General features: G+C 31.8%; 1 protein-coding gene and 2 long non-coding RNA genes across 10 annotated transcripts in view; 1 reads left to right on the top strand and 2 right to left on the bottom strand.

Annotated features, from left to right (window-relative positions):
• Nucleotides 1-15,497, bottom strand: part of LOC148614229 (cell adhesion molecule 3-like) — a 74,243-nt gene that overhangs the window by 15,294 nt on the left and 43,452 nt on the right. The gene's annotated exons all lie outside the window — the stretch shown is intronic.
• On the top strand, nucleotides 3,852-5,938 carry LOC148614230 (uncharacterized). The gene is made up of 3 exons (XR_015923602.1): nucleotides 3,852-4,175; nucleotides 4,862-5,061; nucleotides 5,617-5,938. It is a non-coding gene; the product is annotated as an uncharacterized LOC148614230 (long non-coding RNA).
• Nucleotides 7,074-13,703, bottom strand: LOC148614231 (uncharacterized). Of its 5 annotated transcripts, none has more exons than XR_015923601.1 (3): nucleotides 11,241-13,587; nucleotides 10,444-10,614; nucleotides 7,087-9,094 (listed from the first exon to the last, which is right to left on the bottom strand). It is a non-coding gene; the product is annotated as an uncharacterized LOC148614231 (long non-coding RNA). The 5 variants fall into 5 exon arrangements; XR_015923599.1 differs by having other exon boundaries at nucleotides 7,088-9,094; nucleotides 11,223-13,587; XR_015923597.1 differs by lacking the exon at nucleotides 11,241-13,587 and adding an exon at nucleotides 13,600-13,703 and having other exon boundaries at nucleotides 7,092-9,094.

A 15,497-nucleotide genomic window follows, 5' to 3' on the forward strand; every position in this document is an offset into this window, starting at 1 on the left:
ATCACTGTAGCTGTTGTAGTTTCGGAATCAAATATTTGCTTTTGATACCCTCTAATCCTGATCCATCTGAACCTACCTTAAGGTTTACCTACATTACCTGTACAGGTGAAGGTAATACTCTGTCCTTCTTCAATTCCAGCTGTAGGTTCAAACATAGGTAAAGTAGCTGGTGCTGCTGGGTTACCTTTGAATATTAAAAAGTTATACATATTATGTAAATATATAAATTTATAAGAAGTCCAACGGGATGTGGGAACTCTACCATCTTACTTGCTTGTGCATTACTATAAAGACACATAGCATATATGTACATGGGGAGGATCAACATAGAATTTTGCAGCCTTGCATCAAATTTAAATATGTATATAGAAGGGTCTGAAATATTTCAAACGATGTTAGAACTGTCAAATTTGCAATCCAAATTTTTGGACGTTCCCTCCACGGGACTCGAACTCGTACCGCTGTGACATCTATGACAACAACACCTGCACAAAGTCCAGCGCCTTAGACCACTTGACCAGCTAGGCTATATAAGATTTATAGCTTTCCCTGGCCGGGTAATTCCTCCTCGTAGGATTAATCTAGGGCTGTAACTTAGTACACGATGTATGGTAGTACGGGACAGGTGTTATTAAGTAGGATAGAGGACCAAATTAATGATGCATGTCACTACAAATCATTATTAAACAAACGTCTCAGAATGTGATGCCTCTATTCGCTACACTGCTCCACCGGCTCAAATCGATGCAGAGAAGATATTGTAAATTTATAGAACAGTCCGAAAAATCCCAAACGATGTTAGAACTGTCAAATTTGCGATGCAAGGCTGCAATATTTGCGATGAGTGATAGTCAAAATCCATAAATTAATAAAATAATCTGTTGTCTTTTTAACAACACTTGCAGGTAACATTTTAAAGTCAAGCGTTTCCTTATGTATTGTAAAACTAGGACTAGGTTAGTTCCTATCAATAAAAAAACCAGGTATCATTTTAAGGAATCGATATGAAATAAAAAAAAACAATATTCAAAGCGTTTTATATTTTTCTGATTATTTCAGAACTTTTAGGTATACCTCTTAATTTTTTTTTAATAAAATCTACTTTGTTATTGACGCGGTAATCAAAAGAATTTAATCCAGGGACAAAGACCAGACATGGAAAGCAGACACATACAACAAAGAACACAAAGTAAATAAAATCATACATACAAAGTAACAAAAGCAAATGAGGAACTCGGACTCCTATAAAAATTAGGAACATGGCCCAGGTGCACCGGTAGGGTAAGCGTCCTCTGCTTTTCTAGAAACATCCGCCGAGTTGCTCATAAAAAGTCAAGTCCGGATTAGACAAACGAGGAAAGGAAAACTATGGCCCGTTGAATAAATCAGTTTTCATGGTGCAGATGGATAAGCCATAACGATCCACGAGTTCATGATGACGACCATAAAACTATTGTAAGTGTAGGTCAAGATATGAGGCTGACTTCACAGTGTCTGTAGTATCCTTTGTCTCAAGTTCTTTGGGGTAGAGGCGATATATCAAATCTCGAAAGTAAAATTGTTTAAAGATAATACGTCATCTTTATAGCGGAAACTGAGATTAAAGGATCTAGCCAAACGATATACTTTCTTTCGGATCAGATCAGCTATAAAGTCAGACTCATAAGAGTGAAGGAATAGGTTAGCAAGTAAAGGAGCACAATTTGTTCCCATTGGAATGCCGACCATTTATTAAAAACGAGTCTACCACACTGGACAAATATGTCAGCATTTTGTTAACATTTTATTCTGTATATTTGGAAGATGATTTGAAAGTATTTCTTACAAAGTATGAGGAATCTCTATCAAGAAGTATGTATTTGTATCTAGGTGTACCATCTTTTTTGGAAAAAACAACGATATATAATGTTTTAAGTCGGGATTTTAACTGAGTATGGGGAATAGAAGTATACAATGTTGAAAAATCATAGGTTTTAATGTTATTATAATCAGATAATAGTCTTGAACTGATTGTCTCCAAAAGATTTTTGGAATTATTTAGGATCCACATTGAATTAATATCACTACGGGAGTAAAAAGTGTTGTTGTAGGGCTGCAGACCCTCTTTGACAGTTGTGAGTATAGAAGTTAAAAGTTTTGAAAGAGGTTTGGTGCAAGCCTTATTTTGTTAAAATTAAAATGATTTAACCATATAAAACATGATACATCTTTTTACATTGTTATAAGTAGATTTTCTTTAATTTGGTCGTGTATCACCTTTCTTGGACGGCTAGATAGTTGTGATATCACACCATGATATGAACTGGTACAATTTCAACTGTACATATGAACAGACCGGGATGTGATCTTGAACTTGATGTAACGCAGTTGTAAATGTCAAAACGTTTAACATTTTGCAAAATGTATTGAAGATATTAAACTGAATGTCATGTAACTTTGTTTACTTTCCAAGAACTCATACGATGGTATCATGATTTATAATTGTAGTTAATATCGAAAATATCGTAGTGGAATATATGACCAAGCTTTTAAACTTTCTCCGATACAGTAATTTAGAAGGTGTTTCATCGTTGCATCTAGCAATAGTAAGTGTCGAGTTTGGTAGTTTTCAATCCAATGGAACGTAAAATCTAATTGAAGATATCTTGTCTCATCAGTGAGAAAGAAACGTCAAAACAGTCGATCGAACTGTTTCGTCAACCGTACAACTCCTGTTGTGATGATATGAATAAAGGTTATCCCTGATGTCTATATTACAATATCCGCGCTCTTCAGAAAGTCCGTATACAGATAAAAGGCTCTACAGTAACAGATCAATTGTGAAATGTATACTGCTATTACGAAAGGAGAATCTAATTGGTTGAAAATCAAAATCATAACTGTGATATGGATTTTCGATTCCAAACGCCATTATGAATTATCTACATGAAGGTATCAATTAAGATCTAGGAATGAAGCAGAGGAACGTGTTTCGACTCTCTTTTTTCAAACGTAGCCCTTGTAAATATCCGTCTTTGCACGAATGTAAGAACAAATCCGGCCAATAGTGGCGAACTATTTGTTCCCATTTGTATTCCGAAGGTCTGCTGGAACCCCAAATTCGATAAAAATGTTGTCCACCAGAAATTCAAACACATTAAAAACATCAAACTCTTTTTGTTAGTACCAGTGGGTTTTTCTTTGTCAGCATGAATTTACATTTTATGTTTGGAGAAAACATTCCAATACCTCTAGTCCTAATATAACATTACTCCATTATATATTCCATGTTCCCAATTCATATACAAAATTGTCCCATAAGACGTAATTATACAATTTACAAAGCTTTGTTTTAATAACACTAATCGAATTTTAATAATTCCTCGATTTCGCATGCAGTTTGGTGTTCATACAACGGTCGAAGTGACCTCAATAATTGTTCTTGTAAACATAAGTTATAAACGAATATTACTTTAATATGAGCCCACTGATATTCATGATACAAAATAAGAGCACATAATTCTTTATTCTATAATGTGTCGATTAATACAAGATTTGAATTATTTTATTTTTATGATAATCATCAAGGCTTGATGCTTTGCATACTAAATTAGCTTCTTTTTGGTTTGATCTAAAACCCGGAACGGCAATCAATTTGAAGACATATATAAGGTATGCAACATTCACTTTGAGCTATATATTTAGTTTTACAGGACGTAAATGCTGTTCAACGCATCTATATTTTTGTTATTGGGAGTATTATAACAGATACTAATTTAAGAAGAAATAAATTGACCTGGGAGAATTTAATAATGTTAACCTTTAAAACGGAAGTTTTTTAACAGCTTATATAGTTTCCTTGTCAAAAAATTATGTCTGTTTAGTCGCACCGGTAGTGGACTTCAACTGTTGTAATAACAATTCTTTGCCATAATATCTGGAATCATAAAGTAGTTTTGTTACGGATATAAAACATATTTTAGTTTTATCAGAGGTTGTCTCCAATATTCTGATGAGAGTCTTACAAGATTGAACAACGAAATATATTTAGATATCTGGTGTTCGAACGTCGACACGAATGACAATGGTACTGTAATAAAACTTTTCTGAGAGTGAATCTATAAGCGAAAATTATAATTGAAACATAGCCAAGTTCATTGAATGTCATTAGAACATCAGCGAATATTAATATAAAGGTAAAATTTTGAATTTTTTGATTTTTGAAGGAAATCTTCTATATCATGATTATCTAGGTCCGATTTGTGTGTATTTGTTCAAATATTTTATAATTTTTTTTATCGGCAAAACGAAGAATATGTTAATGTAGTATTCAATATCTATGACACGTGACTTGACACACTTTGACACACGATACTTTATCTTGTAGTTTGCGCGGCTACCTTTACGAAGGGTAACACTTTTTTATCAATTGAATCCTATTTGTGTAAAACTATCAATCGCCAGATGCAGTTAAGAGAACATAAATAAAAACAAACCAAAACGAAACAAAACAAACAACAAACCTAACAAACAACAAACATACAAATATAAACAAAAATGCAAAACAGAGCAACACAATAACAACTTTTCCGTCCATTTCCGTCAACTTATTAAAAATGCATACTGCATTTGCATTATGTGTTTTTGATAAGTTTACGGAAATGGACATTTCATGCTAGCGTCTTTCAAAAACTCATATTAGCGATTGACAATAAAACAACAATGATGCATGTAATAGTTATTATCATTATTGACCGCAAACAATAGTTTGAGTGTAAAAATGTAGGTCGGTAACGTTATATAATGTTTTTGTGCCTCAGGTTAAGTTAACTCTATTCAGTTTATTTTCTGCATTGTAATTTTGTTTCTGCAATTGTTTTAGGATACAAATATAAATCATGTGCTGTCAACATTTAGGATGCATCGTCCATTTTATTACGGCAGGTGATATTGAGAATGGAGGTCGTGGAAGTGGATCAATATCATCCATTGTTTTGTCAATAACTACATTGGGCGTTGCAATCGCTTTTCTTTTCTATACAACGGATGCGCAAATCCATTTCAAGACTGATTTATTAAGAGGTACTTTGATAGTAATTACTTGTATAGCCATTTAAATAATAATGTTACTTTGCTTCGACATAAGCAAATCACACACAAGTAAAAGGAAATGCATAAAAGCTATCACTACTAAGCTTATTTGTTTATTGCTTTTTACCGTATTAACAAGTTTCTACCCATTCTTTTTAATTATTATGAAGATTGAGTGTGATGAACTCCATATTGGAACGCTAAGAATAGTGTATGATTTTGTGTTTGTGGTATTTAACATTAGTCAAACGATTGGTCTTTGGTGTCTCAAACTTTTCAGGGATATTCAGAGAAAACCTTGCCTACACAATTACGTTATAGCAATCGTCGTGTCAACAAATGCTTTAACATATTTGTTTTATACATTCAAATTTCACTTTGAAGACAAAGATGTTCACCCGATATCGAATTGTACACTGAATTGTTCAAACTCAGTGGTCTCATACACTTTAATTACTATAATGCCATACTTTATCTCTCTGCCAATAGAAAATGCACTGCTGGCTATTTTGATCATTAAAGACATTTCTTCTCAATTTAATCTAGACAAAGTGGAGGGAGATGACGATGATAAAAATGAAGACAGTCATTCTCAAATGAACAATGTGCTCTCTACGAGGACAGAATCTGTAAATGAAAATCATTTTGACCATAATGCTTTATTAGAAGCAGGACTTTCAGGCGCAATCGGGGAATCTAGCTTAACACAGCTGAAGGAAAATAGCAAAAATAAAAATGTAGAGTTCGAAAAGCACAAACAAAACATTTCTGTAAATGGATGTTGCCAATTAATTCCAGAATTATTTACTGTCATTGTTACTTCTACTTTAATTGTTATAGTATGGATTCTGAAACGCGAAGAGGTATCCATTGGACAAAACGTTATATCTTCATGTTGGATTCTGGTATATTGATTGCATGTATAGTTTGTTTTGTTAGTATTTACAAAAACTATCCTACTATTGAGAAAAAAGTGCCATTTAGTTTAAAGCATTACCTTACTTGTTTGGCTTTTTAGGAGGCATTGTATTTGCTGTTCTTCAGTTCATTGCTAGTTGTTACAGAACAGACACAGTTTTACTAGTTTTATTGTGTGGGAAAAATGCAACCAAAATAATAGCAATTACTTTTCAAACAGTTTTGACTATTCGCATGAAAAACGTTGAACATAAACAGACCTCCATGAATAAATGGCTCTTCATTTTAGCCGTCTCAAATTTTTGCCTATGGTTTTACAATAGCTTTAATGAGTCATTATTTGCTTATGACGGAGAATACATGATGACGTTTTTTGGAATCGATACATGGAAAACTGTGAGGCATATTTTTATTCCTTTAATAATTTTCTACATAATTGAGTGTTTCCTGCTGTTTTTCGAATATTACACGAAACCGTCCTCTCTATCTATTTGTTCAGATGGAACATGTTACACTGTCTGTTATTGTTTCTTGGATTGCAAGACGAACGAACAAACACCGTTATTACAAAACACGTAAGCGATTCGTGGGTATTGATAGTAATAATTTGAAAAAGGTTTCCGTGTTTAAGACATTTACTTGATGCATGTTATAACCAAATGTGTAGAATCTTTTTGAATTTAATATATATAATACATTTGTTTGATAAAAAAATATGAAATTAAATACAATTCATTTCCTTGCATGTAACTGGTGTATTGTGTGTTGTATATTTGTAATCTGAATCAAGAATGTTGTGACAAAGTTTAACATGCGAAATATTTTTGGTTTATGATAATTTTAATCAAGTTTACAGTTCTGGTCTCTCAAATACATGAGTGTTTCCTCCAATTATCAATTTCAAATAGTTTGATGGGCTGAAATTTGAGTTGAGGTAGGATTCAAGGAAAATCTGAATTTAGATTCTCTATGAAATCAAACTCTATATATAATGATTATCAAAGTTCGCTTTGTGTGTATTTGTTCAAATATTTTACAATGTTCTTTTTTTTATCGGCACTAATCTTAAGCCTTAAAACAATTTGTTGCATGTACCTGCTCAGTCGTTTTTATATCATTAAATAGATCTATGGTTTTATGCATGCATACAAAAATATAATTAAATAAATAAAAGTTAAAATGTACTTAATATAGTTGACAAATGCTAAATATTTTGTTAAATCTTATTCAACAATGACTAAATCAGATACATAGAAACCTATCTAGACGAACGCTGAATAATTCGAAAACCTGACAAATCAGTCGCATTTTAAAATCCCGTTACATCAATGATGAACCTTGGTAAACCAAGAACTTGTTTAAAGGGGATCCGACAAGTACCCCTGCAGTTCTATCTAACGAAACGTGTTTATTGCGTGTTAAAAGCGTCAATTTTGATTTTTGCAAACAAATTTTACATAACAATAAATGTGAATTCTTGACAAAAGGTCACATATTTCGTTTCTTTTTTATGGTATCGCAAGCAATTCTCCATCATTTTGGAATAACTTAATAGTACACTTTAAATATGCCGATGTCATTTGGGTTACTCAAAATCAAACTTTGATAGATAAGTTAGAAAATGTTCAAATTGATGCAGCAAGAATTGTAACTGGTGGGACAACGCTTACTTCTTTACAAAAACATTATGAAGCAAATAAATGGGAAACTTTGGCCTGCAGACGTAAAACTCATAAACTTGTTCTTTTCCATAAAATGTTAAATAACAAAACACCGAATTACCTATCAGATCTTGTCCCTGATACAATTGCAAATCGCCACAATCATAACACTACACAAGCAAATAATATCAATAACATTTGTACTCTCACTAATCTTTACCTTCAACAGTGAAACTGTGGAACGAATTAGATGTAAATGTCAAGTCAGTAGATTCTACTGCAATCTTTAAGCGCCTATTATACTGGTACAAGGTTAGGACAAATACTACATTCACGATTGCGATTCAATTCTAGCGCCCTTAATTCCCATTTAATTGTTTTTAAAATCTTGTCAATTCAGCTACTTGTACTTGTGGCAAAATTGAAAACACTAATCACTTTTTATTCCACTGTCCACTGAAGAACTGAATTCTAGCCTCGCTAGCTGAAATCCCTGTTGAAATCAATACAAATCTTCTAATCTTTGGATCTAACCAACTGAATAATGATCAAAACATTGCCATTTTTAACTCCACTCAGTTGTATGTTATCAAAAGTAAGAGATTTACTTGACTGTTTCGTATATTTTAAAAAAAAAATTCACTGTACTTTTGCACAACAAGTCATTTTCCCTCTCTTTTTCATCTTCATTTTCAAAATCATATTGTATACCAAAAAACTAAGTTTTCATCATATTTTATTTAATGGTTCGTAAATATTATTAGAGTACGAGCATGCACTATTGATACAAATTTGTCATTTATTTGACTAGGAAACGGATTTATAAAAGCTTAAAGCTTGTTTCCGAATTCTTGCTCACATTGTATTTATGTTATTATACTTTTGTTTGAATTTCTAAATAAAATATATTAACACTAATAGTAGATATATTTGTGCGTGTTTTTTTTTTAATATTACTCAATCAATTTGTCTTTGTGCCTCAAACTTTGTACGAAATCAACGTTGCCTAACCAATTATTTTGCATCATACGTTGTTGAATAAAACACCTTCATAGCTAAATTTTTAACTAAATTTGACATAGAAGTCATTTACATGTAGAATTTCACGATTTATTATTTATTATTTAAAAAACTTCGATCAAATGATCTTTTACTTAGTTAATGAATTTATGTACTCATAAACATACACTGTTGGCGTTCTTGTTCAACAATGATATTGTATCTCAAATATATTCATCATACAATTGATAGAATAAAAATTGTTAATTGTAAAGAGGGTGAAGAAAAACAACTCAAAAAGAATTGAGGAGGAACATCCTTCACAATCGAACGAGTTGCTTTATCCATATCAAATGGTGGATCTGCTACCATCTTTGCAAATATAAAGATAATTCAGGAACTGAATGTCGAGATTTTCAAAGTCCACAGAATTGTTTTCTTGGATCCTGAAAAATTTGAGATGTAATTGAAACCCTAAATTCATTTTTATTATCAGAATAAAATAGCATCAAAATCTATGATTTTTCTATCATTTATACTTTAATTCCAAATCATTATACATCTTTCTTACTCAACAAAATACGACACAATTACATAAAGATACGTAACAACACGGACATTTTGTACCGCGCTTATCTTCTAAAAATTGGGCTTCTGGAACAAGATAAGTTGCTACAAGATTGAAATCATCACAACAGAAATTTTGAGGTCATCATCATGATCGTTACGGTGTTTCTATCTGCACCATGAGAACCGATTTGTTCAATGTGTAAAAGTTTTAGTTTCCTCTTTTGTCTACCCCGGAATGGACATTTTATGATCAACTCATCGGGTGTTTCTAGAAAACCGCTTATCCTATCGGGGCACTTGTCCATGGTCCCAGTTTTTAATTGAGTTTGAGTTGCGGTCTTTTACTTCAGTTTCTTTGTACATATTATCTTTCATGTTCTTTGTTATGTGTGTCTATGTTTCCTCTCTCATCACTGGAAAACATTCTTTTGATTTCTGCTAGAATCTTAGTTCCCTTTATTAATCTTTGATACCCGAAATAATGTATAATATTTAATTTTTTCTATTGGTTATAATATTGACTATCTTATTTACATATCGTTTTAGTTTCTGGCAATACTATTGCACGAAGACTTTTTTATGATATGTTGTCATAAAATCCTGTTGAATGTGTTTTTATTGATATTTTGTTTGAGTAAACTAGGTATTCCTACCAATTGATTTTTGGATTTTGAAGAAAATTACAGAAACATCGAGTATTCTTCGAGATACATTAGATTATGTTTTTTGTATTCTGTATTGATACAAGCAAGTTCGAATTCAACAGTTTGTTTTCTAGTTTGTTTTATTGTTATGCCTTACTACTACTGTCCCAGGTTAGGGGGAAGGTTTGAACATTCACAAACATATCAAACACCCGCCACATACTGTATGTACCTATCTGAAGCCTGGAACCTGTAGTCCAGAGATTATCGTTGTTTGTGGTGTTCAATGTTATTCGTGTTAAGTTTTTTCCTTTAGCTTAAGTAAATTTTCGTTTTTCTTAATAATGTCACATTACTTTGCTTTTGTGATAATTTTGCCAATCATTATGGACCGTTTGGTGACCTGTAGAAGTTTAATAGTTCGTTGAGTGGTATTTGGATGATTTTACTATCTTATTGGCAATCATACTACGACACCTTTATATATAATGATAATATAAAAAATATAATCCGAGTGATTGAAATAAGTATACAAACTTTAAAATGTAATTTTAGGAAAGGATATGTTTATAGCATTTCACCATTGACAGGTAACTCAACAGCCCAGAGTGTTGGCGTACAGAAGTTTCGTGAATTTTTCTTCAGGAATTTAGACATAGGTTCTTTGACTGAAATGTTCACATTGAAGACTGTTCTTGGCACAATTGAATTCGTTTTCAGATCTATCAAATCCACCTTTATTGAAAAGGCATCTGTGGAATAATATTTTTGTACGTTTGATTAATTTATGTATTTGTTTGTACAAGCACCACAGTTCAACATTCACAGAACAAACAAATATAACTTTTATTCTCACTTGTGTCAAAGTGGATCATCCATCAAGTATCTTACTAACATCAATGATACATGAAATCGTTGAAAAGAGTACATTTTGGGGGCACATTCTCTTCCTTTTATTTTTTTCTCCTGGTAGTTTACCACTTTTTGTCATTCATTTAGCCCCAGCTGTTCAACATTTTTTAAGGTAGAGTTTAAACACCTTCATCAAATTTAAATTTGAGATATTTTAATTTCATTTTAGTCTGTTTACAACCACAAAATACCATTTGGTTCAGGAAGTATTTATTTTCAAACAGAATGATTTTAATTTGTCTTAACCGAAGTCAATTTCTTGTAGCTTGTTAAGAAAATGGTCGAATTCTTTGAAAGAACATAACTTGTTTTTCATATATAGGTGAAATAACTGACGTTGCAAAATCTTTAGACTTGACATGTTTTATGTATCTAAAGAAAGTTCCACACATTGTTGGTATTGAGAGTTTAGCACTGTGACTTTTGAATCCTTCAAACCTTTACTTACATATGACAAGATTTCTACTGATATAGCCTCTAAATTGTAACAACTGCAAAACCTCATCCTGTTGAATTTGTATGATTATGATCGTTTATTCTTTTCTCTAGGTGAAGGCAAGTTGTTATAGAGCCGAAGCAATTTGTACTGTAAATTAAATCATATAAGAAACAGCTCAAGATCTTGATCTAAAAGTATATTACGAGAGTATATACATCCCAAAACCCTGAAAAGGAAGCAACGATAAAGATCGACAACGGAGCATCATTACTGTACCTAACACGTGCAGAAGGAATGAAGCCACAATCCCCTACGGTTTTTGAAATCTGTGTTCTAGAAAAGCAGATGTCACTTCCTCTGCCGGTGCAACTGGTCCTGTTTTACTGGAGTTTGGAATGATCAATTACATTTGTTTCCAAGTGCGTATTATTTTAGTTGTATGTTCTTTGTTGTATATTTCATTTTTCTTTGTTTAGGTGTATATATATCTGATCGAAAGGCTTTAGTATTTTTATTTAATAATAGCAACCCTAATGTTAAAGTTTATTTTGCAGAACCTTATTGTGGAATTAATATGGAATTTTCTTTTCCGATTCGATTCAATGAAAATCATAAAATTTCCATGAACCGGTCATTTGTCATTATGTATAACAAAACTGCAATCAGATTGGTTACCAGTTATCGGTTACCGATCCGTTACCAATAATTCAGTCAACGATCAATGGCTCAGGAACTGTATATTCTAAAGCAATTTTGTATAGAAAGATACGCTCTACTCTTTAAAGTTAACCTTGTTATTGATGACATTCTGCATGAAGTTTTGAATTAAATCGGTCTTCATCCGCCATTCAATAGGCTGCTATGAGCCTTTACCTTCTCATGACTTTCAATGAAATTAAATCTTTAGTAAGAATTGATCCGTAGCTCTAAAAATAATTAGTTTGCTTTACTTTTAAAACAGATAAAAATGCAAAACAAAAAGTATTACTCAAGCTTAATACAGAATGAAAAAAAATATGACTAACTTTCTTATTTCTAGAATATTAGACTACAATCGTCGCAGTACACAATATGTAATAAACCACACAGTTCTATTCATTAACCAACGATATATTTTTCAAATGAAGGAACGGTATTGTTTAAAGGACGTCATAAATATATATCATATGAAGCACTGAATACTAAAACTTTATGACGAATAATCTTGGGACATAGACATTTAAAAATGACAAAGTTTGATACCAGTAAAAAAAATAACAATTGTATGACATGAGAAGAAAAGGAAATGCGCTATAGTAAACACCAATTTTTGAGCTTCATCGAGCACCATTATAATTTTATTATTGCACATATAATTCTCTGAGAGGCTAATTACAGTACTTATCTGTTTTTCTCTCACATATGTTTATCCATATTGGGAGTAATACCGAAGCCACAGCGACGGGACAATTCAACTGCGCCAAAAGTGAAGTACATGGTCTGAACATGGAGACAGGAAACAACAAAGATTTACATAGACAATGTAGCGAATGGAATAAAACAGAATAAAACAAAACTGAAGAAATTGAAACTAAAGCACTAGCAATATGAGTTCCAACGTACGACCCACAAGAACGAAAATGCTAGTTTGCGACCTTACTGCAACATTGGTATATAATATTTTCATCATTGGTATATGAAGCATTAAATGGTACGGATGGTGGAAAAAAATTGCAATATCAACATAAACTACATTCACTTTCATTTGTATGTACACTCAAGTGACGAGCTCGGTTCTTATTTGACATGAACATCTCAGTTCAACTCCACCTTGCCCATATAGCTCTATTAGGATTTGTTGATAGTGGCACTGTTATTCTAACTACACCTGCCAGTTTGTAGCGGTCGTAGGATAACTCTTGAGCCATTTCTTTTAGTATTTGTTTTCAAACATGGAACTGAATAGATCAAATAATGTAAAGCTCATTTTGTCACAGAGTATGGTATAAAACTTCAATTTTCATAGGTTGGGAAAATAATGGAACATATACATATGAATATTTTTTACACTTTCATTTAAAGGCATCTGTTGTAAAAAATAAACTAAAAATACCTATAGAACAATATACCTGGGTCATCATGAATAGAGGATATTTTGTTGCAAACAATGGAAAAGAAAATAAACAAAAACGCATATTGTAAACGAGAACAAATAAACCCTTAAAAGCTATGTGTATGACAAAAACGATAGACGTTTCAACATGCTACATTGGAAAAAAGTATATTCACTGGAGTGCAACCTTGTAGTCAATTGAATTTGAAATGAAAAGGTAGTCAAACTATACATGCATTTTTGGATGGCTCTTTTAGGAAATATTTAGTAATTTTCATATGGCAAAACACTTACTTGAGACTAAATTTCCAATCAGGGAGACAGAGCTTATCGATAAATTATTATACGTCATTTCAAACAGGAAGTGTAAGATGATATCAAAATAGTGAAAGTATCTACCTTCGTTTTCAAAACAGGATAAAAATAGAACACACCGAATAAGATGTTTTTGTTATTTATATGCATTATTACTAAAACCATCAAATACAAAACTTTCGTTACCGTTGAAGAACAAAAATACTATTTTTCCATGACCAAACAACTTAATGCTAAAACCAATGTATGGAAATTACATAACTATAGTTTGATAAGAGATTGTAATGCATTTGTATACTTCTGGGTTGTATGCAAAACTTTTTAGTTTTTTTGTTGTATGCATGACTCATTTTTGTATTCTACACAACTTACCAATATTAAAGATTTCGAGTTTTTACGGTTGCCTATTAATGCTTAACATAGACTGATAAAAAAATGTGAAAAAAATGTCTTTTAACGTGAATTGAAAAAAAAATCATTACTTATTTAGGTTGTTTTCTGAAACATTTTGTTCCTGTTTTCTGTGTATTTAACAAGACTACACCTTTAGGATATTCAGAGTGGTTATTTTCCATCACAATAAATCGACGTAATTGACAACTTTTCTCAGTATACGACATGACTGAATAATTTATGATTCAGCTGATTGCAAATCATTGAGTATTATTTCGTATCGTCAATACGTTATTTTTTTGCAACAAAACTTCGCAATGTTTACTAGTTGGTTAATAATGATCAAAGCACATATAAGAAATTAAGCAAATTAAGTCTGAAAAACTATTAAATATTATCGAATTTGCAAATATATTACAAAACTTAAACCCTATACGCCCCCACAGAAGATATTTATGAATCAATAGAATTCAAAACTTTAGCTCAAAATATGTAGAAGGAGATGATCAGACAAGGCATTTTCCAATGCACCACTATGGCATATTGTAATCAGAATGTTCAGTTACCTTTCATGATGAACAATTTTACGAAATGCAGAACCATACATCCCTCTATTTCATGTTTAATCATCCTTATAATTGTCAAATCTGAGGCTCAAAACATGTTGGAGAAAATAAGCGAAAGTCATGTTACGATGTTCCCATATGGAAAACACACATGAATGCAATATCTAGTTTTCTGAATACATTCATGAAATTTATTATCATTGGACATTGTTCAGTTACATAAATATAAACATATTGCAAAATTTCTCCATTCCTTAGATAAAAAGATGGGAGAATAAACAATTAAACCTTATGTAATATTGAAAAAAGTTCAACTATCTCTTAATTTTTCAATACAATATATAACTCTTTTAAACCTGCACTTCTCAATTATTTGTATGAATATTCTTCAATATTAAAATACGTTTGTTGAAAAGGGCAATACAAGCATATCCAACGAAAAATAAACGACTTTCAGGGTAGATGTAAATTAATATTTCCTTGACTTTACGTCGCGGGTAATAAAAACTCCATGTCACTTAGAAGTAATTTACACCGCATATTTAAATCTCGACCGCTCGGCGAAGGTAAAAAGTCCTAACTAATATCGACAGGATAAATGTAAAAGGCTTGGTCACAGACAGACATGTGATGATAAAGAAATGCAGTAGAAAATATAGCTCAAAAGTTCCTCATTATGTTGATGTCTTGCATGCTGCTAGTTTGAATTATTAGCAAATAATTGTTTATTTCAAAAAGAGACTACATCTAAACCAGCTATTAACTTAATATACTCAAGGAGATATAACGTTTTTCATATTTAAATAATTCTAAGTTGATTTTGAAAATGGGGTGCTAGGGGTATTCGGTCTAAAAGTGAAAGTATTACCATCAAGGCAAATTTGCAAAGAATCTTGTCGTATCTGTAAGATATAGAAT

This window comes from Perna viridis, chromosome 6, assembly GCF_037379345.1.
Source record: "Perna viridis isolate PV_CMFRI_1.1 ecotype Kerala chromosome 6, ASM3737934v1, whole genome shotgun sequence".
NCBI lineage: Eukaryota > Metazoa > Mollusca > Bivalvia > Mytilida > Mytilidae > Perna > Perna viridis.